This window comes from Ictidomys tridecemlineatus, chromosome 6 (genome assembly GCF_052094955.1).
Source record: "Ictidomys tridecemlineatus isolate mIctTri1 chromosome 6, mIctTri1.hap1, whole genome shotgun sequence".
Classification (NCBI taxonomy): domain Eukaryota; kingdom Metazoa; phylum Chordata; class Mammalia; order Rodentia; family Sciuridae; genus Ictidomys; species Ictidomys tridecemlineatus.
In genome coordinates, this window is record NC_135482.1 from 12,981,223 (window position 1) to 13,007,340 (window position 26,118).

At 55.5% G+C, this 26,118-nt stretch overlaps 1 protein-coding gene and 1 long non-coding RNA gene across 2 annotated transcripts in view; one reads left to right on the top strand and one right to left on the bottom strand.

Annotated features, from left to right (window-relative positions):
• The window catches only part of Syn3 (synapsin III), a 424,399-nt gene that overhangs the window by 227,165 nt on the left and 171,116 nt on the right, over window positions 1–26,118 (top strand). The gene's annotated exons all lie outside the window — the stretch shown is intronic.
• LOC144378546 (uncharacterized) lies at window positions 7,373–12,047 on the bottom strand. The gene is made up of 3 exons (XR_013440311.1): window positions 11,907–12,047; window positions 9,976–10,098; window positions 7,373–9,582 (listed from the first exon to the last, which is right to left on the bottom strand). It is a non-coding gene; the product is annotated as an uncharacterized LOC144378546 (long non-coding RNA).

The following is a 26,118-nucleotide window of genomic DNA, read 5'->3' on the forward strand; positions in this document are numbered from 1 at the left end:
ACTTGAGATAATCAGCTTAAAGGAGGAAAGGTTTATTTGGAAGCACAGTTTCAGTCCCTGGTCACGGAGCCCTGATGCCTTGGGGGCTGGGAGAGAGAGGAAGAGCCGGGGGTCCTGACACCTCTTTAAGGGCCCATCCCCAGGGCCCTAACTTCCTCCTGTCTCTCTCAACAGCACCACAGGTTGGCAGCTAAACTTGGAGCACCCGGGCCTGAACCTTGGCATCTGAACACCCACTTGGGAAATGTCAGGAGCACTCTGCCCCGAGTTTTCTCGACCACCGAGGGTGCGGGTGCTCTTAACCCAGGTCAGGAATATAATTTTGGGAGCTGGCCGAGCTCCCACCCCTGGCTTGGAGCCAGGCACTCAATGGGTGATGTCCCCATCGGCCTCCAGGGCTCCCTGGAGACCAGGCACCGTGAGCCCATTTTGCAGAAGAGGCGACCAAGGCTCAGAGGAGGACGTTCATTGGCCCAAGAACCAAAAGTAGGGAGGGGCCCTTTGACCCCAAGTGCCCAAGAGCCCACCAGGAACCACAGCGTCACCTCTCTGTGCTCCAGAGGAGGAGGAGAGCAGCAGGTTTTAACTCGGGGAGGGGCACTGCGCCAATGTCAGAAGTCACAATTCTGGCACTGTCCCTGCCACGTAGAAGCCACGGGGGGGGGGGTCCCCTCGTCCTGTAGCCCAGAGCTGGCTGCCACCCCTCCCCGGCCTTCCATCCACAGAAGACCCCCAGGACACTGTGGCCGCCGGGTCTCCCTCTGCCCCTCAGGTGGGGCTCCAGGCCTGCCCTGGTGAGCGCAGGGGCATCTGTGCGCCTTGGTCCCCTTATGCCAAGCCAAACCTCGATGGCAGTGCTCAGGGCAGGTGCATAAGGAAGGCCTGCCCTGTTCCGGGACCCCACCCTGAGCAGGCCCCGGGCACCGCAGGGCGTCTGAGTACTGCGCAGAGGGGACAGGGACTGCGGGGACCAGCTGCCCGTGTGACCACATTGCCACCGCTCAGCGGCTCGCCGCAGCACACACTGAGGTCTCACGGTTCCTGTGCTGGGGGCTCCGGGCACGGCAAGTCGGGGTCTCCTCGGGGCTAAAACCAAGGTGTCAGCAGGGGCTGCCCGTTAGGGGGACCCCAGAGAAGGACCCGTTTCCTGGCCCATGTGACGGATGGCGCCCTTCGGTGGCTCAGTTCGCGCTGGCTGTGGCCGGAGCCCCTCGTCCTCGCCGCTGTGTGACCCTCTCCAGAGGCCGTTTGCGTGGCCACGTGCATCTGGCCCCTCGGCCGTGACTGTCGGGGAAGGCGTGTCACAAGCCGGGCCCAGCCTCCAGGGGCGAGGCTGGAGGCAGGGTGAGAACACCAGGAGGGAGGCCCGGGGCAGTGGCTCACCCCCACAGAGAGCCCTGGAAGCCACGGGGTCAGAGAGCCGCGGAGGACACCTGGAAACTCAGCAGGGGACAGGGACCGGACAGCACCCACCGCCTGGACTCAGCACCTCTCGTCCTGGGCTCCCTGTGCCCCCGTCTGAGTGTACAAGGTGGACCCCGTTCTCCAGGGACGCCCAGTCCACACCCCTCCCTCCTGCCTCCCCAGTTGAGGGCGTGCTCCTGTCCTTCCTCTCTCTCTCCTGTTTCTGCCCCTGGAGCTCCCAGGACAGGCCTCCAGGTCACGGGAACCTGGGGACAGAAGCTGGCCTCAGTGAGCAGCAGCGACGCTCAGCAGGTGCCGAGAGGGAGCCAGGACACGGCTTCCAGGGAACACTGATCCTCTGCGGCACACTGAGGCCGGGTGCAGCTTCCGTGGGTCCCCAGCTCCCCAGCTCCCGGTGGGGAGGACAGTTCTGGTCCCACTGGTCTCTGGGGATGGGGGGGGCAGGGAGTCAGTGCACTCCCCCCAGAAGACAGGGAGGGGAGGGCGCGAGAGGCAGCTCCATGGCCGGGGCAGGGGACCCTTCCTGTCGCCCGTTCCTTCTGTTCAGAATGAAAACTGTTCTGCAAAAGAGGGAAAAGAAAGTCGAGGGGGAGCACACTCCGCCGCAGAGCTCTGCAGGCAAGACCCTCAGGGCAGCCTCCGACCAGGGGGACCGGAGGAGCTGGGAGGCCCAAGGGAGCAATTGTGCCCTGTTTGGCTAGTCAACGGCAAAAGTGACAAGAAGAGTCAGCTCCTAAGAAGCACGTGTGCCAGGCACGGGTGGAAGTCGTTTATTATTAATTCCTTTAACTCCTCCAAGCCCAGTGGGGCTAGCACACGATCATAGTCCCAAGGGAAAGATGGAGAAACAGAGAGGTTAAGCAACTTTCCCAAGGCCACACAGCCCTTACACGGCCATCAGGAGTCAAGCCCATGAAGTCTTGCTTTAACATCGGTCTCCTTACCTGCTACTCGGTCAGACCCTCAAGGATTCACTGTTCTGCAAAAGAATGAAAAGGAAGCCGAGGAGGAACATATTCTGCCTTGTGTGCTTGTGTAAGGCCGTGTTCTCTGTCCCATGGAGGTGGGAGAGAGGATGATGGAGAGTCAGGGAGAAGGAAAATCCTGGGGTTGAGTCTTTCACAGGTCGTCTGCTCCCGGGCTGTGGGATCTGGGGTGAGACTATGAGCTTCAGCATGAGGCAGGTCTTGGTTAAAAAAAAAAAAAGAAAGAAAGAAATTAAAATTAACAGAAGGAGGGAGGAAGAAAGGAAGAGAGGCAGGAAAAGTAGGAAGTGAGGTAAGATGGCAGGTAGGGCAGAGGGAGGGGGAGGGAAGGGGGAGGGGGAGGGAGGAAGAAGTACTAATGCTGATTACAGCAGCCTCCAATCCAGAGCTGCTTGTGCCGGTCCTGCTAAGTGCTAACCCACACCCCTCATGTGACCCTCACAGCAGCTCACTCTGGGGCTGATATCCTCACCTCCACTTGCAGGATGCAGGGACGAGGGGCAGGAAGCCCTGCGGGAAAGGCACAGTTCGAGAGTCCCTGGGCCCAGGTCTGAGCCCAGCACCCCACTAGCTTCTGTGTCCCCTCCGAGCCAGGGTTCCTTCCTGTGAGGCAGGAGCAGTAACTCCGACGTCGGAATGTCGCAGCGAACGGTCCAGAGACTGTGCCCGAAACCTAACAGAGTGACCAGTCATGTTCCCGGGGTCCCCCACGGCTGACCGCCAGGGTCCTTGGCCATCGTCATTCTCTCAGAGCAACCGCCTCGGACTGGTCCTAGACAGGGTCAGCTGTTGGAAACCGGCACCAGGTGTCCGTCCCCACGGGGATCACGCGGCAGCTTACGTTTATTTGGATGATTATTTAGTTCATGTCATCCTCACCCCCCTGCCGCCTGGAGGCAGGAACTCTCCCTATCCTGGGCCACCACTGTCCGCCCAGCACCTCTCACTGTCCGCCCAGCACCTCTCACTGTCCACCCAGCACCTCTCACTGTCCACCCAGCACCTCTCACTGTCCACCCAGCACCTCTCACTGTCCGCCCAGCACCTCTCACTGTCCACCCAGCACCTCTCACCAGCCGGGTGAGCACATAATAGGTGCTCAACTAATATCTGCAGACAATATTAATGAAACAAGGAGCGGTACCCCAGGGCCCGGGTGCATCCCTGTGCCAACAAGTTCCTGTTACTGACTGTGGAAGTCCCGGGCTTTGTGTCTTATTTTCTTTTTTTAAGAAATAAATTAAAGCACGCTCGGGGTTGCCTTTCAGGTGATGCCGACCTCTTTCCCTTGCTTGTCGGTGGGCATGCCGGGGTGGGGCCGTGGCTAAATGCCAGCCCTCAGGATGATCCTCCCCGGCGTAGGCCCAGGAGAATGACGCCCGCAGGAATGTCACCCGTCCCTCCATCACTGGGTCCTCATGGCAACACAAGGTTGAAAAATGTGGACTTACCTCACGGGTCGCCTCTGCCTGCAGCCTCTGGTCTAGAAAACTGAAAACGCCGGTGGTCTTGCCCCCTCGGAGGGCGTAAGCATGGAGAAGCAGATGCTTCCGAGACCCTCGGGAGGCCGGGGCCTGTCTGCCTCCTGCCCGACGGGCCCTGCCTGAGAGATGCCGCTTATCAGACTGTGGGCCCCGCTGCGGGTCGACCAGCCAGGCCTGGGGGGTAAACCATGCGCCTGGTGGTGTGGCCGCGGGCGGGCCTCTAGTCCAGCGCCACAGTGGCTACCTGGGCAACTATTTACCGCCGCCCAGCCGCGTGGGCACAGCATGCGGTGGCTTGGGTGGCACCCTCGTGCCCTTTTGATTTAGCGGCGAACTGTTTGGCACACTGTGTGGTAGAAACCAATTTAGTGAGCAAGTGGAACCTACAAATTCTGGGATCTTGTGGCTTAGAGTAACCCCAAGGCTGGCATTTAACAGGGGAGACAAGTTCATTCCAAGGCAGTGGAAGTGAGCAGGAAGAGTCAGCTGTGACAGAAAAGGCTGCCAACCTGGAGCCCATCCGCGAGGCTCAGGAAGCCGGACTCTGGCGCTTCTGCATCTCCCTGGGTCTCCCACTGGCCCCTGAGTCCCTGGGGATACAGACTTCATTTCTTTAGATCCCAGCACAAGGCCCCTTACGTGACACAGGAGCTGGACGGACTCGGAGCCTTCCACCACACAGGGCTGCCAGCGGCACACAGCCAGGGCACGAAGGACGCGTAGGACAGAATGCCCCAGCCGCGTGCTCCGGAGAGGTCGCTCCATGTCCCAGCCAGCTCCTCTGCAGGACGAAGGATTCGTGGCCACTAAAGAGACTCCAGGATTCGGAGAAGTAGTCCTCCAGGGCGGGCAGCGGGGACGGCGCTGGTGGGCTGGTGCCAGGCTGGAAGAAGTGTCACCGTGGCTCCTGTCCTCATGCCACGTGGGTCAGCATCAGGGTTCTGGGTGGTGGCACCTGTGAGGCCATGTTTCCAGGCTTAGGAGCCCCCTGTGTGTGCTCAGGGGAGAGCGGTGGCTTCCCCCGAGTCTCGGGGTGGTCAGGACTGCTTTGCCACCCGGCCAGGCCAGCGCGTCTCCCTCCACTTGGAATTCTCCTGGCTCCCCCCGGGGCCACTTTACGGTTTGCGCCAGGTCTACTACGTGCTTCTCATGTCCTCTGTCCCATCCGGTCATCGCGGGATCCCAGACGAGGCCACTGAGTGTAGTAGAGAAGGAGGGCAGTCACCAACTGCTCGAGGCTGCGTGGTCCCCCAGGAAGCCTGGCTCAAGGTGGCCCAGAGCAGGGACCTAGAGCCAGAGCCCCGCAGTCTCAGCCCATCTCTCCCAGGTGCCAGCTGGGTGACCTGAGGCCAGCCACATCACTCTCTGGCTGCCGTTTCCTAATCTGGGAAGCAGATGACAACAGTCTCTGCCTCCGCTGGCTGTGGACAGAGCACAGCTCGGCTCAGGGCAGGTGACAGTGGCTTTCCACCTCCCAGGTTACCTTCAGGATGCACTGAGATAAGGGGGGTACTCCTTTCTGGGGGTGCCATAGCAACGTGCTGCAGAAACAGCAGAAATGAGTTCTCTCGGGGTTCTGGAGGCCAGATGTTCAAAACCAAAGTGTCACCAGGGCCCCATGTCCCTGACGCTTTCAGAGGAGGGCCCTTTCTTACCTCTTGCAGCTCCTGATAGTTTATGAAAACCCTTTGTGCCCCTTGATTGGGGCCACTGCCCCCTTGATTGGGGGTCCCCGCCCCCTTGGCCCTGATCCCTACTCTCCGCCCACCCGGCTCTCTCTTGGTGTAGGTCTGTGTCCCCATTTCCTCTCCTTAGGAGGACACCAGATCACTAAACGAAGCCCAGCCTGATCCAGCGTGTCCTCATTTTAACCTGGTGACATCTGCGGCCCCCAAATAAGCTCGCATTCAGGGGTCTGGAGAGACGGGTCTTGACCTCATCTTTTTGGAGAGCCCCCATTGAGTCCCTAAGAAATGAATCACCTTCCTGACTTCCCGTGCCCTCGAGATCAACCCAAGACCGTTCCTGGCCCTGACGTCCACTCCCTTCTCTCCCTCCTGGCCCAACTCCACCTGGTCCTCTTCTTTCCCGCCCTCGGGACCTGCAGCCGGAGCGTTTTGTTCCTGCCCGGACACCTCCTCCTCTCCTGGGCCTTGCTCTGCTCCTGCCAGCCCTCCCCAGCGGCCCACTGCGACCCTGACCTGCTTCTGATGCAGCTCACCTTGCAAGACTCACCACAGGCATCGGCCCGTCCAGTGGCCTTTCCTCACGCCCCCTCCTCTTCCTCTAGGTAGACGCAGCCCCTCACCCCCGCCCCACTGTGTCCTCTACCCAGTTCTACTGCAGCCCTAGGTCAAGAGCCTGCCTCCCTCACTTGAGCCCTGCAGAACAGACACCATGTCTTCAATGACCAGGGTCAGGCACTCTGTAGACCACAGGTACACCTGGAGACGCGTGGACAAACAGGTGTGTTTCACTCGGTCTGCATGTCATTGACCAGAACTGAAAATCACTGCTGGCAATCAAATCTAGGGAATTTCTCATAAAACCCAGATATTGCAGCTTCTCTTGAGAAACTGATGGATCTGGTCACCCAGGGTCTTTGTTCCTATCTAGCAACTGTTTGCTGAAGCTCAACAAATGCTGCCTCTTAGGCAGGGCACACACTCCCGTCTGTATTGGCACACGACTGGGCCTGCTTGTTTGTGCACGACTTCTGGCTGCACTGTACCAGCAGAGTTGAGTAGTCGTCCCAGAGACCGCGCAGTCCCAAACACTCACTACGTAGCTAGTATTAGTTTCCTGTGGCTGCTGTAACAGCAACTACAGAAATGTAACTTAACTTGAATTTGTTCACTCACAGTTGTGTTTTGGCCAGAAGTTCCAGAATCAATTTCATGGGGCTGAAAGCCAGGTGTTGGTCGGGCCTTGCTGCTTTGGGTGGCCTTAGGGGAGAATCTTGTTCTTGCATCTTCAGTTTCTGGTGGCTGCCGGCCTTCCTGGCCTTGGGAGCACATTGCTCCAATCTCTGGCTTCACAATGACCTTGCTTTATCCTCTTCTGTCTGAAATCCTTCTCTGGCTCCCTCTTCTAAGAATAAATACAATTGCTTTTGGGTCCAACCCAATAATTCATGGTAATCTTCCTGCCTCAAAATTTTCAACTTAATCATATCGGCAGAGGCCTCTTTTCCAAGTTAAAAAAAAAAAAACACATTTACAGGTTCTAGGGATGAGGAGATCTTGGATGGTCAGTGTATCCCACAGCCTTTTAGAGAAAACGTTTGCTGACCCCTGTTCTGGAAGGACAGGACACCTATCCCCAGACTGGACAGACTCAGGACTCCTTCCACAGTGATATCTGGCCCCACACCACCTTTTCTCCATTTTGTGGACCACTTTCTAGAACTGTCTTTATCCCCCTCATCCCTGCCCCCGTCCTCCTACAAATAAGGAATAAAATAACACCAACCTCTGCAATATTTCTGACCTTCTGGTTCTGCTGTTATCTCCCCAAATGGCCCAGAGCTGTCTTTTCTTTTAGCAGAGAAGGTCTGTTTTCTATGTAGCATCCTTTCTTCACCTTGTTTTTCAGCCTTGACAACCTTCCCAGATACCCTGGAAGGGCTTCCCCGTCCTCCATGGCTAACTCTGCCACCAGCCTCCTATTCCAGCCTCCCCTGACCGGTTGCCTCCCGCCAAGTCGAACAGCTCTGCTCTCCAAGGCTCGCGTGAACCTGCCCCCAAACAACAGCTCCCCAAGAGCGTGCTCCCACCCTTCCAAGCTTGATCATGGAAACACAGGTAGGAGCCAGTTCCCAGGTTTCTTCCTCGAACACGGAGTGATGAAGGACCGCCAGCTGTGGGACTGAGCGAGAACACAGGCGCCCGGTGGAGTGAGCGTCTTTCACGTGGTCCTCAAGCTTAAAAAGGAGCAAAAGATCCTGTTCACCTTTCTGTGGGACCTCTGTAAAGGTCAATCCCCGACACTGAATACGAGCGCCAAAATCCTTGGGCGTCATTATGTCATGTGATCCTTCCCTGTGACGGTGGGCGAATGTCATTCATTGTCTCTGTTCTAGAGAAGGGAGATGGAGGCTCAGAAAGGTCAGGGAAATGGGCTAACGTCACACAGGCTGGTCGGTGGCAGAGCTGGTGGGAGTCCCTTCCCCATGTAGCGAGACTTCTACCAGCCCACGGGGGGGGAGGGGTCCATGTAAGGGAGAAATTGTGCAGAGGGTACAAAGAGCCTAGAGTTGGGGGCTGCTTCCGAGGCCTCCTCTGCTGCTGACGTCGGGGTGAACTTTCCCTCTCCCGCACTCCACCGTCAACATCTTAACTACTTGGTGGATAACCTCGAGGGCCCAGCTGCTTCCACAAAATAATCACAATAATTAATGTTTAACGGAGCACGTTGTGTATGTCGCCCACTCTTCAATGTGTCCTATGTATATTAACTCACTCAATCCCACAGCCTTCTTGGAAGGTGTGTTTTCTAATTTTAGCTACTTTACAGAAGAGAAAACCAAGACACAAAACCACTGAGAGCCATGACTCAGGGCCACCCGCCTACTACTTGGGGGACATGGAGGGCCAGGAGCAAAGTGTCTGCTTTCGTGCACAGACGGGTGGGTGGGTGGAGTCTCCCTGATGAGGCAGAAGCAGGGATGAAGGCAGAGATAAGAGCCACTGAGGAACTGGGAGAAGAGTTTTTAGGCCAAGGGACAGTCAAGTGCAAAGACCCTGAGGTGGCGCCTCCTGGGCTTGGCCAAGGAGCAGCAGGTGCTGCAGAGGGAGGGAGGGGGAGAAGCAGGAGGCTCAGAGATGCCGTGGGGGAGGGTTCTGAGTAGGGCCTGGTGACCCATAGGAAGCAGCTTATCTTTAATTCCGAGTGAGATGGGGTGACACTGAGAAGGCTTTGAGCAGAAGAGTGACAGTGACATATTTGAACATTGCCTGCTATGAGCAGAAGGGACTGGTAGCAGATAGAGGCGATTGCAATGATTCAGGAAAGAGCGGACGATGACTTGGACCAGGGGTTAGCAATCAGCGTGGTCCACGTGGCCAGTTCTGACTGGTTTGGAGGATGTGGCTGACGGAATTGGACGACTGAATGGATATAAAGTGTCAGAGAAAGAGAAAAGTTGAGGGTGACTCCAAGACTTTGGGGACTGTTCAGGTAAAAGGAGCTGCCATTAATTGAGATGGGGGAGGCTGTGGGCCGGCCTTGGAGAGGCTGGAGGTCAGGGGTTGGCTGATGACGTTTTAAGTGAGCAGTGCCGTGCAGGCCTCCAAGGGAGGTGCTGAAGAGCAGCTGGAGCTGCATAAACTTGGAACCATCAGCACATGGATGGTACCTAAAATCACGAGGCTGCGTGAGAGCACACTGGGGGGAGCGTGGGTCGGGGAGGGTCGAGCCTGGGAGGCTCCTCTGTTTGGAGGTCAGGAGGTGAAGAACGATCCACAAAGGTGCAACATGGGGTCCCAGGAGCAAGATCAGGAAAGTGTTCTGTGGTGGGATGGTCATCTATGTCCAATGCAGCTGCTTGGCTAATAGAAGTGAGAGCTGGAATTTGGCCATTAGGAACCACAGCATGGGGGCACCGGTCACGGTGACAATGGGGTGCTGGGTGGGTTCAAGAGGGAACAGAAAAGAGGAGGCAGAGACCAGAAGTTCAGGCTTCTTTCCTGTAAAGTAGAATAGAAAAACAATGATGATTGATGGAGAATCTAGAACCAAGAAAGGGTTTTTAATGGGGATGTTACTATATCAGGTTTGAACGTAATGGATATGATCTAACAGTAAAGCACAGGTGACGCAGGACAGAGAGGAGCTAGGGAGCTAATGTCTTAGAGTCAACAGAGTGCAGGGGACTCCTGGTGCTTCCCCAGTGAGTGGCAGGTGGAGCCTATGGGGCTGGCTCCTAGAGGGTGCAGACATGGGCGGTGAGGGCTTCGGCAATTCTCTTCTGATTGCTTCTAGTGCTCTCAGTGACCCATGAAGGCAAACCCTCATCACTGAGGATCTGGAGGAGGATGACCTGAGAAGGTTGAGAAGGAAAATCTTTGCTAAATCATTACCTTCAAGAGTGGAGGAGGGAGCAGCTGGCCAGGACGGTGGGATGTCAGGGCAGCCCCGGGCCCTGAGGTTGATGATGGCATTTTTATCCGGCCATGTTCTGAGGTGTTACAGTTTTCTTACCTCTGCGTTTGGGGAAAGATTAAGAAGGAACCGAGTCAAGTCTGAGTAGAAAGATGTTTGATGTTTGTGGTAGAGCAGTTCTGAACATGTGTTTGGAGCGCCCGTGGAATGCACCACATGACCGGGAGGCAGCCGATTCTATATATACACACGTGTGTGTGTGTGTGTGTGTGTGTGTGTGTGTGTGTGTGGTCCAGAGCTCAGGATAAAGGTGGCATCATCAGAAAACAGGGGGTGATTGAGCCTGAGAAAGTAGGCGAGTTCTCTAAGGGGGGAAGTATAGAGGAAGAAGACCTTTGGGTATAAACTGAGGAAATGGCCTCACTTTGGGGTTAGCAGGAGGGAAAGGACCCATCAGAAGGCAGAGAAAGGAGCTGAACATGAAGGTGAAGCATGTGGTTCCTAAAGCTTAGAAATGAGACGAGTCAAGAAAAAAGAATGTCAAGTCATTCAGGGAGGCCAAGAAGGAGGTAAAAGACACTAAACTTGCCCAGAAGGAAGCAGGAGATGAGTTATCTCACAGCCTTTAGCAGAAAGGCAAAGAAAGGAAATTTGAGCAAAAAGACAAAGAGAGTGAAAGACCAGGCCTGAGAGAGCTCAGACAAGTCCCAGGAGCTCTGGAAGGAGAGAAAGGAGTGGCTGGAAGAGGAGTGATACTCTAAAGATGGAAGAAAATGTCCCTGAACTACGGAAAGACCTGAATCATCTGATCAAAGGAGTTCCCCAAGTCCTAAAATGATCAGAGATAAAATAAATACAAAGGAAAAAAAATCTAGTGATGATTCTGAGCGCTACTGTAAAGAGAAAATCTTTCTTTAGAGAAAGAGAGCTTACAGTCTACTTCCAAAAGAAAGAGGGGGAGACTGGCACCAGATTACCCATCTGCAACGATGGAGGTTCAGAGACAGTGGAACAGAACAGGGTTCTCAGACTAACAAGAGAAATGTGTATGGTCCAGGATCCCCTCACCCAGCCATGATGCCATTCATGTCAAAGAGGTCCCAAAATACCAGGACTCAAAGTATGTCACTGCTACCCTTTCTGAGGAAATTACTTAAGGGTATACTCCAATCAAGTGAAAATTCAATAAATATAAGATTTCAAAATGAAGGAAATGTAGAGATAAAACAAGAAAAGAAGTCACTCTGAGAATGAAAACAATACTGGACTTTATTTATAAAAGCAAAAGTCAAGCATACTCCAGGCAGAAGTAAGGTAGGCAGGGGTGCAAGGTACACAAACAGCATATGTGAAATTCCTGACACACAGTAAGGATTAAATCAATGTGATGATTTTTGAGAATAGAATTCTTTCTATTCCTAAAGGCACAGGCTTTTGGCTATTTTTTTTATTTGGGAGGGAAGGAGAGAGATAGAAATGATCACAAGGAGAAAGGGAAGAAAGAAAGTGGAGGAAAGGCAAAGAAAACCGTCTGCTATGGCTATGCATCTACCAGGATGGGACACATGAACACCTGCATTTTGGTATTGGCATATTAAATTCTGTAATCTGAAAGGGCATCCCAGTCGGTGCCTGGAGAGCTGGGTTCTCTGTGTGGTTATCCACTGTCCCTCAGCCAGAGGACACACAGGAATGATTTCTTTTTGGAAAAAAAAAAAAAAAGATGGATCCAAGCCCATTTGGGAGTCTCAGCCTGGGCACTTAGCGGGGAAGCATTGAGATGCTTAGTTTGTGTAAGTGCATAATGAACGTGTGTAAGTGTGTAAGTGCATAATGAACGTGGGAAAGCATCATGGAGACAGTGTCAGGAACCTGCCCCAAACCACGTAACTTTAGGAAAAAGCATTACCTGGGATGGAGTTGGCTGAGGGATGCATTGGGCATGATCTTCTGAGCCCCAGAGGTTCAGATCTCAGAAGAATCCCAGAGGATGGTTCCGCTTCTCTGAGCACCAGGTTCCTCATCTGCAACAAAGGACGGCAATACCCACTGACAGAGCTTCTGCAAGTAACCCTTTCATTCAGTGGGCTCTTGTGGAAGGCTGCCAGATGCCAGGCCTGGTCTTCAATGCTGGGCCCCTCTTGGTAAAGAAATCTTCCCGGGTTCTTCCTCCATTCTAGCTGCTTTCATTCCAGGCCATGGTGAGAAGCTGAGTGAGAATCTTGGGCACAGAGCTAGGGGCAAGCCAAACCCAAAAGGTGCATAACAGATCTCCTCTTCCACCCCTTCCCTTCCTAAGTGGCTTTTCCAAAGGCTCCATATCCAGCCTTCCTCTCCATGGTGGGCTAAAGTCTGGCTCTGAATAGCGCCCCCAGCCTGCATACCACAAAGTACAACCACCTTCTCTTGGTCTCAGGTATCCTTGAAAACTGAGCTCCCTCATCTGGGTGAGGAGCTGCAAGAGGAAGCTCAGAACTTGGGGCCCCCAGAGCTACATACAGGACCAGCATCTCAAGCCCAGTGGGAAGGGCGCACCTGGGTGTCTCAGATTGTCTCCTTAGCCCTCCCCAACATTCTTCCACCATAGGGTGGGACCTCCTTTCCCACACCCTCTCTTTGCCTCTGTGCAAAGGGGCGCTCCGCTCCCAGCCTCTCCCAGGCTCCTTCCCCCTTACCAGCCAGGCCCCAGCTCGCTCTCACGTGGCCGGCTCTCCCAGGACGCCTTCCAGCGTGTGCACACCCTCCTTGCCATGTGACCCCCCTCCCCTGTCACCCTCTCGCTTGGACCGGCCTGTCATTTTCTCATTATCGTCACCACCCCAGACCCAAACTTGTCCTCCTCTTTCCTGTTTCCAATTAAACTTTGTCCTATCAGGAATCCCAGGCCACATTGTTCTGCGGTTACCCGAGGGAACATGACGGCATGCGGAGGAAATGCTCCCTGGGCAGCCGGCGGACCCGGTGGCCGCAGCTCGGGAGGGGCAAGGGCCGGGGAGACCCTGGGCCGCAGCGGGGGAGGGGGCTGCGGGGGCGGGGGCCGGCTGCATTTTCCTTCTGGTCTTGTGCTTTCTTTTCACAGCTGCTGCTCCTTGGAGACCCCAACATTCCAGTTCCCAGAACTAATTTTAGCTTCTTGGGACTGGCCCGTCCCCACTGACCCTCACCCTGCTCTCCCCTCTGCCCGGTGGGGGGTGGCCCCTGCTCTCCAGCCCACGCAGCCGCACTCGTGCTCGGAGTGGGACTCTCGGAGGAGCATGACAACCCAGGCCAGCTCATGGCCGTGGCCCCCGCCAGCTCCAAGACCCTCAGGATGCAGGAAACTGAATGGGGGGGGGGGACAAAGAGATGGGGGGACTTCCTGCCCCCCGAAGACAGGCGTGACGTTTATGGCATCAGTTAGGAGATCAGGACCCTCCTGGAGCTTTTAAGAGAGGAAGCTTGAGAGAGGACAGACGGGCAGAAATGGCAACAGGACAGACAGACACCTGCCACGCTCCACCCCCCAGTACTCACCCCGCGCATGCGCCTGGACTGCGGGAGCTGCGGAGCGCAGGTTCTCACGGGTCTCAGCCTCAGGTAGCGAGGGCAGTGAGTTTCAGAGTGGAGGACCCGGGGGTCACCTTCTTCCTGGCTCTCATTCCATAGTGGGGAATCCAGGGCTCAGAGATGTGGCCTGCTGCTGCTGTTTGGGGTCCTAGTGGGTGACCATGTGAATCCAGAGAGAGCCAAGCCCAAGGTAGACCCTGCTGCCGTCCAGCCCAGGGCTTCCTGCCAAGTCTCCCTCCATGTGTTGTGACCTGGGCACTGATCCCCCTGCACTTGGAGCCCTGGGTAGGTCGGCTGCGCCTCTCCCAAGCTGCTGTCTCAGCGGGACCTCGGGCTCTTTACCGAGGGACAACAGGTGGGCATTGAGCTTGGAGAAGGTAGTGGGCGCCTGCCACTGGGGACCCCACCCCAGGGTGGTGAGCAGGTACAGAGAGGGAGAAATTCCCTTTCTGGGCCTCAGGAAGGTGGATTAACAACGGGGTCCTCTGCCCGCACTCTTGGGGGCATTGAAACCCTCCCTGGCCATGGGCTGTGACTGCCTGGTCCGTCAAGTGCCCACTGTCAGAGCATGCTTCCACCCTGTTCTGTTCCCCTTCCTGGTCAGCTGCACCCCGTGTCTTGTCCTCAGTTCTGGATCCTGGGCTGTCTCACCTGGGGCAGTAAATAAAAGTTTCTAGAAATTTCCATTTGGCTTCAAGGGAACCTCTTAAGACTCCAGGTCACTCCCCGACACTCTCTTGACATGCCACATCCCTAAGGCAGAGCTGCATGGCTGACAGCACACAGACTGCTTGGATTTGAGTCCCAGCTCGGCCTCAGTTTCCAGGTCTATAAAATGGGGATAAACCGTGCAGGGAATTGTGAAGATGAAATGAGTTCGGGTGACATGTGCCAAGGTGAAATTTTATCAAGGAGTGCTCTTAAGATGAAAGCATTTCACAGGACCAATGTTATACATTTTTTTAAAGAGGATGAAATGAGTTTGTACACTTCATACATTCAAAACAGTGTCTGGAACATGGGAAGCTCAACCCACTGTTGTGGAATACTGTTCTGTGCAGTTCCCAGTCCTTGTTCCAAAGGGTTCGGAATAACGACAATCTCCTATCTGACCGGGCTCTCATTTCCCTTCCTATGCACCCCTTCATCAGCCCTCTGAGACAGGTGCCAATTTCCTCTCTTTACAGATGAGGAAACCATCATCTGTAAAAGGGAACCCTCCTGCCAAGAAGTGGAGATCCGGGGCATGTCCCCCCTTGTGACTGTCATGCAGGGGCTTCCCCCCAGCTTGCTCTGCCCATCTGCTCCTCCATTCCTGGTTCCAGATGCTAGGTTTCCCTGATCCTGGGGATCTCTCGATGCCCTAAGGGAAGGGACCCTCCCCGAGTCACACAGCTTCACACGCCAAAGCTGAAATAGAACTCGGGCTCCTGAGTTGATTTCCAGGATGGCACTATTTATACCACAGCCTTCTTTTCTTATCTTGTTGGTCCACTTCCAGATGCGTTGTGACAAAGAGAAAGACATTTTCTGTCTGTTGTGCCCTCAGAATTAAAGGCCCCAAAGCCAGTGTGTAGCAAATAGGGACATACTGTAGCCTGGAGGAAGAGCCCACGGACGGGGGTGAGAGGTCCCTGTGCCCACCCTCTGGGGGCCATGGTGCAGTTCACTCAGTTTCTCTTAGGGTGCAGGAAGATGGCGCCCTTTGGGGTCTGCAGAGGGGGAGCCCAATGCTAAGACACCCACCCAAGCCCTGCTGTGGGGAACCCCAGGCCAGGCTCCGGAAAGTCCTGACTCGGGCTTCCCAAGTCCTCACCAGCACCCCATTGCCCCACCCCACCCTGACAGTCTCCCGATGGGGTTATTTTAAGGAAAGTTCCACAGGGCGGAACCTCACAGGGCTACTGAGGCTTGAGGGTTCGGTTCTTCCTGCTTCCACTGGAGACTGGTTTTGAGGTTGTTTCGCTGAATCACTCAGCAAAAAGTAAATAAATAAACGGAGGAAGGAAACCTTGCTCAAAAGGAATTCTTTTTTAACCTCTCTCCAAAACAAAGTGGCTGTCATCACAGAAGGAATCTGTAAGATCTGACCTCTCAGGGCTGTAATTCACTTTAGAGGTTCGGAGGCACCCCCACCCCAGGGACCTGCCCCACCCCTCGGAGAGAGGCTCAGAACCGGCTGCCAAGCTCAGGGACAAGCTGGCCACATCCCAGGGCCTCTGGGTCCCTTGACCTTGCTGTTGTCCTCTCGCCCACCTCCCTTCCAGACTAGAAGGACCCGGAGGGCCCTGCCGTTGGGTCGGATGTCCTTTGAATTTGCTCGGCTTCCTTTGGGGCTCACCCCGCCCCTTCTTGTGACTTGTACACGTGATTTCCACCAGCCACCCCTTGTGGCTTCCCCTTCATGAAAAGAGAATGACATCTGGGCACGGTGGCGCACGCCGGTCATCCCAGCAGCTCAGGAGGCTGAGGCAGGAGGATCGCGAGTTCAAAACCTGCCTCAGCAACTTTGCAAGGCACTTACCAACTCAGCGAGACCCTGTCTCTAAATAAAATACAGAAAAGGACTGGGGATGTAGCTCAGTGGTTGGGTGCCCCTGGGTTCAATCCCCAGTACCGAAAAAGAAAAAAATAAAAGGAAAGAGAAATCTCTTGGTAGTCAACTCATAAAGGCCCCTCGACTTGCTGATGTGGAATCTGAAGTCAGCAGAGCTGTGGTCCCACTGCGTGTGAGTCTCGGAGCCCGAGTGTGGGCATGTGGCTGGGGGGATGGGAGGGAGGCTGGCCCAGGAGCTCTGTCCCCAGGGTGCCCTAAGTGTACCTTCCCTGGATGCTGCTTGTCCCTCGTGGAGGAAGGAAAGACCCCCTCATGCTCACTGAGACCCTGGGCAAGTTAAGTTGCTCACAATTCTAAACCCTCGTGGGTGGAATATGCCCAGCTTGTCCCGTGGGAGCACCAGATCGAATGGCCGAGTTTAGGGGAAAGTCCAGCTTCTCTCATAGTGGAGGGTGGTGCTCAGTAATGGATGCTTCTCTGTAAGCTGAATTGCAGGGTAGTGGGGGCGATGAGGAAAACTCAGCTTAGACTCCGTGAAGGAATGTGGGGGGCAGCTGGTGGGGGTGTGCAGGAAGCAGACCAGAGGGGGGAGGGTGAGAATCTCCCCTCCCCACCCGTTCTGCCTACACAGGACCCTCCAGATTAGCGGATCTCAGGAAGGGCCCTCCTTTCCAAAAGGTCTAGAAGCACGTTGAAAGCTCTTTTCTATTAACTATTCCAGGATCCAGAATTTCCCCCTAGCTGGGTCCCAGCAGGATCTCCAGTCCCATCATCAACAGAGAGTTGCTGAACTGGCTCCACCTGTTCTGAATTTCCACGCACTGGGTCTCCTTTAATCCCCTCCAGAGCACCACGGTGTGACCACCATGAGGAAATCAAAGACATAGAAAGGTTGTGCAATCTGCCGGAGGCCACACAGCTAATCATTTTATTGCTCAAAATCTGTTGAACACCCAGTATGTTTTGGAAATAGAGCAGTAAGCAAGGGCCCCACTCCAACTCGGACACCCTGTCCTCCTCCTTGGGACTGCTGCCTCTTCCATCTGGGCACCACAACCCAATGCAGGGCTTGAATAATCTAGAATGATGTTAAGAGGTTGGGACATAATTTTATGACTGAACCTTACCAACGCCAGCTTTGGTTCTCTACCAGCCCTTGGGGAACACTGGGAAAGCTTTGGAAATGCTGTTCTTGGCTGTTACAGCGGCAGGCACTATGGCAGGCCATGGTTTGGATGTGGCTTGGGTGTCCCCCCCGAGGTTCATGTGCTGGAAGCTTGGTCCCCAGGGTGGTGGTGTGGAGGGGGAAAGTTGAAGAGACAGGGCCTGGTGAAAGGTGGCCAGGTCATTCCACCCTCAGAAGGGATTAATGGGGTTCTCAGGGGACCCTAGTTTGTTCCTGAAAGCACAGATGGTAATAAAAAGAGCAAGCCTGGCCCCAAACCTTCTTGCTTCCTGTCTTGCCTCGTGATCTCTGCCACCGGGCCATGCACCCACCACGATGCCATCCACCAAGCTATGATACGGCCAGAAGGCTCTCACCAGAGCCACACAGATGCTCTTGAATTCTTGAATTTCCAGAACTGTGAGCTTATTAAAATAGACTTCTTTTCTTTATATATTACCCAGTCTCAAGAATTTTATTATAGCAACATAATGGACAAATATGGGGCATTTAGTGGAGACACCAGCAATGCACCCTGCTCCCCAGGGAACATTGACCGAGCCACCGGACACCATGCAGGAGGAAACTCATGGATGATTACCTGAGCCTAGAGCATAACTACATATTAAATTTAAAAACAAAACATTTGGGCCTGGTATACTTTCAATATTGAGCTCTCCCCACCCAAAATGCAACCACCAAGTAAGCTAAGAGAAGATTGTAATTTGTTTTGTTTGAAGCATTACCACCAAGAGTTCTGGGTTATTTTTAAGAATCACATCACTGGTGACAATCCCCTTCTGGCATTTGAGTAGCTAATGAAATGCTTCAGTCAGCCCAGGTTTGGAGCTGTAAAGTTCAGGGCCATTCTGGGACCCGTGCAAGCATCAGGCCACGGCATTAGTTATCCAGGGTAGTTATAAGTGGAAGCACATGTTTTTTTTTTTATTATAAGTTAAGTTTATTTCATTTTTATTATAAGTTGTTTCTATTTCCATTCTCCTCTGCATCACAGGAGGGCACACTATTTTGGTGTGGACGAGGTTAACTGTGTGCTTTATTTGAACATGGGACAAGGAACAGGACAAGACTCTTGTGAAAGGGCCTTGGGTGGGTGAGGTGGGGGTGGGCCTAATGGTGACAGGCTTTTCTGGTCACTCCACGGAGGACAGAGAGTAGAAACTGGGTTTAGGAGACTTGGGGTCGATTTGGGGCGTGATTCGATTTGGGGCGTGATTTCCTGGGTGAGAATGCTGTTTGCATTTCGAGTAGATAAATGAATGCACGGAGCACGGGCTGCTGCGTCAAGAGATCTGAGCCTGAATCTTGGTTTGGCCGGTTGATGTTGAGATCAGGTGAAACCTTCCTGGCCTCGGGGTCTCCATTTAAAGGGGGGGGGCTCCTGGGTCCAGAACGAGGTGACTTTGCGGTGTAACGTTCCATGGCTGTAGGATCTGTCCTTGAGGAATCCCAAGACCCCTTCTGGAAGAGTCGGAATCCCCTGGTTGGAACGGGTCATTTTGTCTGAGCCTTGGTTTTAGCCTTGGGGAAATAGGCATCACAACAGTCCTACCCCCGGGGGGATATGAGGTCTAACAAGATGTCATTTGCGAAAAGTGCAGGTCTCCACAGCTCTCCGTACATGTCAGATGTTCACTTCCTTCCTCCCAAATCCCTCACTTCCCCGACTTGCGAAGACCAGTTCTAAGCCCCTGCCCCTCTGCTCTGCTCCCCCGTCTTGGATCCCAGAGCAGGGCTGGGAAGGGAAGGGACTCACACGCACTGAGTCTCCACAAGGTCCCTCCCGACGGCGAGGTCAGGAATCCCTTCCTACGCCGGGGAGTTTCCACCTCGCTCTCTGGGACAGCTGTGGGGCCCGTGGGGAGAAAAGTGAGTAAGACAGGAAGAATTTCTGGAAGCCTCTCTGGCCCTGGCCCAAGGCTCCACCCTCCAAGAGAAGCGGAGGAGAGTGATCCTCAGCCTGGGAACTCTGCTCAGGTCTTGGCTGCAGGTGGACGGAGGCCCTGGCCTTCCCTCTTGGCCAGGGCTGGAGGAGCAGAGGCACCAAGGGATAAGACTGTCCATGGGAGAACTCGCTGGGATTCATGAAGTGATGAAGGAGTGGGGAGGAGAGAAGCCAGGAGAGGAGCTCAGACAGGCCTGGACAGCCCCGCTCGCCTTGCCCCGGACGGTGGACAAGAGGATGGTCCAGTTGACCCAGAGAGAGTTCTGGAAGCCAGGACTGAGAGCTAGTCAGGTGCTGGAGGGAGGAGACCCAGGCACTGGCCCTGGACAGTCCTTCCTGAAGTGCCCCTACAGGGCAGCTCTTCCCCAGGAAAGAGTCTGGAACAAGGAGAACGGAGCCAAAGGGCCCCGAGTCTCCTGAGGCACTCTCCCGATGTACATTGGAGATTCGGACCAGAGGAGACTCCGTCTTGCCCAAAGGGACCCATGTCCCAGTGGCGATGACCACCAAAGGAGGGAGCGAGAAACTCTACCCACGAGGAAGCTGGGGGGCGGGGACGGGAAGGGACGCCTCTCCCAGTCAGAGGGGGGAGTCTTCCAAGAGGAGGTGACTGCGAGAAAGGCCCGGAAGGTGACCACTAGTGATGCTGTTCTGTGACAGTGACATTTGCTGAATGTAGACCCTCCATGTTCCTATCGCGAGCCGTCTCCGAGGTGCGATCTGTGGATCAGCTGCTGGGGGCAGTCCCTTCACGGTGTGCGCGTCACAACGTCCCTCTGTGCCCCTTAAACATTTCCACTTTTTTTGTCAATTGTGCCCCAGAAAACTCGGGGAAGATTCTTTTACAAAGTAAAACAAAAGACTCCGCTAGCTGCCGAAGAGAGGAGAGGGCACTTTCAGGCCGAGGAAATCGCTGGATGAGGACCCAGAAGTGGGGCAGGGGTGCCATCCTGGCCCAGGGGCTTCTAGCGTTTTTGAGATTGACAGAAGGGCTTTGGAGCCAGGCCCACCTGTGTTCAGAGCCCTGCTCTGCCACCGCCCGCCCGTCCTCCTCTGGGAAACGGGTGACAATCTCGTCGCACTGGAACCTGAGCCGCAGCTGGGACATGGCAGGCCAGGTCTCACCCGTCCTGAGAGGCCAAGGCCTGGAACAACGGGTGGCCCAGGGTGACCCCCTTCCGACTGCAGAATGACACCATGTCAAGTGTCTGTTCCGGGGGCTCAAGAAAAACGACGCCCTGGTCCGGTGGAGCCCAGAGACGCCTCTCCTGGTGAGGGCCAAAGAGCAGGGGGGAACTTGGAGGCCAGCAACGGGAACTTCCTGTGGAGCAGGGGTTCCTGGTGGACCTAGGAAGCCCCCTATGGCCAAAGGCAAGTCCCCGCTGGGGAGTCTGTTGGCCGAGGGCCCTTCCTGTGGTTGAGCAAGTCCTTCCTGTGACCCTCCCAGAGGAAGTTCCCTGCGTGTCATTGTCACGGGGTGTTGGGGTCTTCAGGAGGCAGCTGTAGCCCCTCTGGAGAGAGCCTGAGTCAGGAGTGAAGAATGTGTGGAGGTGGCCAAAGGCCGACCGGGGAGGACTGCTCCCGGGACTGAGAAGGAGCCCAGCCTGCCCCAGTGGGTCCCGTGGTCAGCACCCCGCAGGCCTGCACGGAGCCCCGACCGCTGGCCCCTCTATGCCCCCTGACCCCCTGGCCCTGCCGGCCTCTAGGGTTTGTTTTGCTGGCGGGAGGGAGGGCGCGGGTGAGGTGGGAGGGCGCTGTCACGGGGTGTCCTGCTCAGGGCCGTGGTTTCTCCCCGTCCCCACTGGACCTCTCCAGCTAGGCCCGCTGCCAGGAGGACGTCCAGGACGTTGGGCAGCCCCTGCCCTTCCCTTGGCTCCAGTGGCCCTGAGGGAGGCCGGGCCTTTCCCCAGAGGACTCCACTCCCCTGACCTGGCCCACAGCTTCCCCTCACCCTCCTCCGTCTCTCCGTCCCCCACCTGCCCTTGGCCCGAGAGTCCAGCTGCCCACATGTGCTCCCGCAGCACGACGCAGGGCTCGCCTCTGGAGCACTTCAGCCTGACCCTGGGGCCATCTCTGTCCAGAGCCTCTCCTGGACACTGGGGTTGGCCTAGGAAACCAGGGCCCCAGGCAGGAGGCTATCACTTACTTGTCTGTGGAGTAGGGGGCTGTGGGGACCAGAGGGGTCTCAGGAGGGACAGGCGGAGGGCGGGCACCTGGCGGGCGAGTGCTGAGTAATAGGGCAGCTCCCAGTGGTGGTCGGGCAGCAGAGGTGCTGACGGGTTTTGTGGTTTAATAACAGAGAGAGAGAGAGAGAGGAGAGAAAAATGTTCAAATAGGCACAGAAGAGACCAGGAGGGGGCCGGGGACACATGAGCTGGGAGAGAGAAGGGGGGCTGGTGAGGAGGAGGAGGAGGGTGTGTTCAGTATGGAGGCCGTCACTGGGAAACTGCAGCCTCAGGGTGGCTGGGAATTATAATGCACACTCATTCAACAAACAAGTGTGTGAAAATGTTCCGTTTATTGAGCGCCTACTGAATTTCATGCACTGTTCTAGGAGTGGGGGGACACAGCAGTGAATGCATCTTGTGCTCAGAGAGGTCGTCATCTAGCGGGGAAGAAGCAGGCAACCCATGAACAAGCCAGAGAATATGTCCTATGCGTTGATTTTCTTCAGGGGAAGATTATTTGTGCTTTAAATCAGGAACATACATGAAGCACTTAGGCTGTGCCGGGTGGGCACATAGAAAGTGCTCAATAAATGCTTCTTACGATTTTAATTCTAGCCTCCTCAGTCTTGGTGTAAGCGTTGCTTGAGGCCATCCTGGAGCAGGATGACACTGGCTCTGCTTCCATTGTTGAAGCATTTTAGTCCTTCCCAGGCCACTCTGGGAGGGCTTGTCACGTGGACTCTCAGAATTTGTCCACTTGGGGGGAAAAAAAAAAAAAGAAAGAGGCAATATTTCTGATCCTTCAGCTCTGACTCACAGTGGTGTACTTCACTGTTTCCAACACCCTCTGTCACAGTCACCAGAAATCTCCCACAGGCCAGCTCTGCCAGGCACCCACCCAGGCCCATGACAATGGCTTGCCCCTTCCCTCCCGTGACCATGGGCACCTGCACTCCCCAGTCCCAGGGGGACATTGGAGAGGCACCTCTTGTCCCCCATCCCTTTAAAAAAAGACGCAGACCTCACCTGGAACTCCGAGTTGAATCCTCGGGGACCGTGTGGGGCGTCCAGAGTGGCCTCCTGCCAGGCCCTGCCGTCCTCCACCCCACCGCAGCCTCTCCTGTGGAGGTCCCAGGGCCTCCAAGGATGCTGCTCGGTCTTATCTCATTTGACCTACGGCGGAGCCCCCCTCCACTCAGACCCAGGGCCTTGCGCTCCCCCCAGAGCCCCCCTCTGTCTCCTGTGCCCCTTGTGAATCCTCTGGCCGCCTCCTCACGTGGGCTGGGGCCTGGGGACAGGGCTCCGGCTCTTCTCTCCTCTGCCTGCACCTCTCCCCACTCCCAGGTTGACGTCACACCCAGTGTCGAGGACGAGGAGCGGAACTGCAGCCGTGGGCAGCCGGGGCTGCTGTGTGGCTGCCCTGGAGGTCTCCAGGGTGTCCAAGTCCACGTGTCCCAAACCAAGCTCCTGGTCTGGTTCCACCAAAATTGCTTCCCCCGAGCCCCCTCCCCAACCACATTGGCTTAGGCCACTGCCCCTGAGACCCCAAACCTGAGGGTCTTCCTGGACACTCCTCAGCTCACCAGCCTTCCCCACCCCCAACCTAGTCCATCCACCAGCCCCCAGCGTCTCTCCAGAGCCCAGCTCGCACCGTCACAGTCACCTTCTCACTGCTTCTGCTCTTTCTGTCCTTGTCCACTCTTAGGTGCCCCTCCATCCCTGGATCCCACATCTGTGGACTCGTGAGGGTCAGAAGTATGTGGGCGTGGGGGGGAATTACATCTATATTGAACAGGTACCGGATCTTTCTGGCCGTTGTTCCCTAAGCAGTATTAGCTGGGACACTATTCACACAGCATCCACGTTGTCCTAGGTATTCTAAGTCACCCAGAGGTGACTGAAAGTCTGTGGAAGGATGTGCGTAGGTTGGATGGAAATCCCTCATTATTTATAAAAGAGACCTGAGCGTCTGCAGACGTGGGTACCTGTGGGAGGTGCTGAAGACCATCTCCCGTGGGTACCAAGGGGCCATTGCATTCTCAGCAGAGCACAGTGACACTAAAAATGGAGGTCCACCCTTCCAACGGCCCCCAGTTGTCCAGTGACTGCCATCTCACATGGAGTCCAAGGCCACATCCCTGCCAGGCCCTACAAGGGGCGGCATCATCTCTACCTCCTGTTACTTCCACACGCTCAACGGAGCCCGGGGGCCATTGGAAAGCACACATCAGGTGTGCTCCAGTTGCAGGGCCATTGTCCTTGCTGTCCCCTACCTGCAGTGATATTCCCCCCGGTACTCATGTGGCTCTGTCCCTCACCTAGTTCCAATTCCTACTTAAATGGAGCCCCCCACATACCACACTGTTTCAACTGGAGCCCGTCCCACCCGGGAGCACTCGCACCCTCCTTCTCTGGCTCTGTCCCTGCAGCACACAGCCCAGCCGGCATGCTCTGCAAGTCTATGTCCCAGCTCCACTGTGTCCCCAGCACCTAGGACAGGCTTGGCATGTAGTAGGTTGGTACAGAATGAATCTGTGAAGGATACTGACCCTAACCCCAGCTGCCTCCCATCCTCCTCACGACCTTGAACTCCACCACTGTCAAGGAGAAAGCACTCAGATTCTCACTCCAATGGACCCCCACTTAGCCCTGGCGGTGGCCCTCCACATGGTCTGGCATCCTCAGTGGTCCCTGGACCACTCACCCCGCCCGTCTCCAACCCCGAGTCAAACCCTAGCCGGCTGCTGTTCACCGTCGGCCAGAGATGGCGGGGTTGGGGGTCGGGCCTACAGGAGGCAGAGCCGGGGTCCTCAGATGAAGCTGGAGACTGAAGTTTGTGTTCCCCGATTCACATACTGAAACTTAACCCCCAGGTGCTGGTGTCAGCAGGTGGCTCTCTGGGAAGCAGTCAGGTCTTGAGGCCTGTCCCCAGAGGACCAATGCCCTCCTAAATCAGACCCCAGAGAGATCCCCGGCTGTGCCAGCCAGACGAGGGCACTGCATCTGCAAGCACCTTGACCTAGAATTGTCCAGCCTCCCAAACTGTGAGAAATAAAGGCCTGCTGTTTACAAACCACCCAATCTACGGTCATTTCTTCCTGAACTAAGACGGAGGAGGTGCCCTAGTGCAAGACACCTGGGCAGGGACAGCTATTTGGCTGGGGGAGTGGGGAGTGCAGAAGTCACGGGGGTTTCAGTAAGCTCTGGTGCAGAGGACGCAGGACTGTCCCAGAACAGACCTTGGGTCGTTTACAGAGCTGAACTGTGCCATGAGACGCCTCGGGAAGGCTGAGGGAAGCAGAGGCCACAGGTGCTGCGAGAGGTATCTGCTAATGTCCCATCCAAGTCCACCCTGGGCCATGCAGGGCCGGCTCCATCCTGCTGCGGGACAAGGCTGGCCCACCTGCCCGAGCTCCTCTGTTCCTAGATGGGCCCTGTGTGAACAGCTCCAGCTGAGCCCCTTCCCCATGTCAGCACCATTATCCATATGGCCGTCTGTCTCTTCCACAACGATAGGAAGACGAGGACCTGGACGTGGTACCCCAGGAACAAGCCCAGGGCCTGAGTGAATGGACACACCCACTCCTAGGAAAGGAAGAGGGAAGCCAACCATCCATCCCACGCCCACTTGTTCTCATTTTTACGATTCCCCGAAGACAATTGTTGCCAGCCTTAATTTATTGATGTGAAAACTGAAACACAGATTGTTGTCTACAGTTATACAACTTAGAGCTGGAGGGACCAGCCTTTGAAACCAGATCTGTCCAACTCCAAATCCCATGCTCTTCCTCCTGGGCCACCCTCTCCTGAATACAGAGTGTCTGTACTGGCTGCTGCGGGGAGACCTCTCAGATATGTTGTTCTATTTAATCCCACCGCATGAGATTTGTATTCGCCTCCTGTTAGAAATGGGGACACGGAGGCTCACTGAGATCACCGAGGCTGCCTGAGGTCACCTAGCTGGCTTGGAACCTGACTTGGTTTGATCCCAACATCAATATCCACCAGTGTCCAGACCGGTGGACCCTCGACGATGGACACTGGCTATTGAGAGTGAGTCCTCAGACTGCTCCTCCTTGGACGATTTTCTTGGTGCAGTTCCAGCCGTGTGAATGCAGCCAGGCCAGCCTGACTGTGCATGGACCTGGGAGGAGCCCCAGGAATCTGTGGACAGGACAGGGCACCTCCACACCTCAGCAAACAGAGCCAGCATCACGTCCGGGCACTGGCCAGGGGTCCTGGCCTCCCCGTGGGCCCCGAGGCTGCTTACTGCATGACTCCTGGGTGGTTGAGGGCTCAGCCTCTGGAATTCCCATTCCTGGGCTTACATCTAGACGGTTCACTGACTGAATGACCTTCAGATTGTCGTTCCTTCTGAGCTTCACCTTCCTCCTCTGTAAATGGGATTAATAACGGAACCTGTCTCGTGGCGTCGTAGATCAGATTAAATGAGATGGTGCTGACAAGTACCTGGGAGGATCCATAGCAGCTCCAGTCACACTAAGGGCTCACGGCGGTGGGTCAAGAAGGACTGAACAATCCCTTAAGGCACCACTGACCGCAGAAAACAACCCGAGCCTCACAGACCCCCGTTTTGCACCTTTTTCTTGGTCTTGGAAGAACACAGACCTGAAGTCCAAAGATCCAAGTCTGGCCGAGGGACCTCTCTCTAGGTCTTTGTCCTGGTGATCTGAGAAAGAAAGTGGTTGATATTAGGAC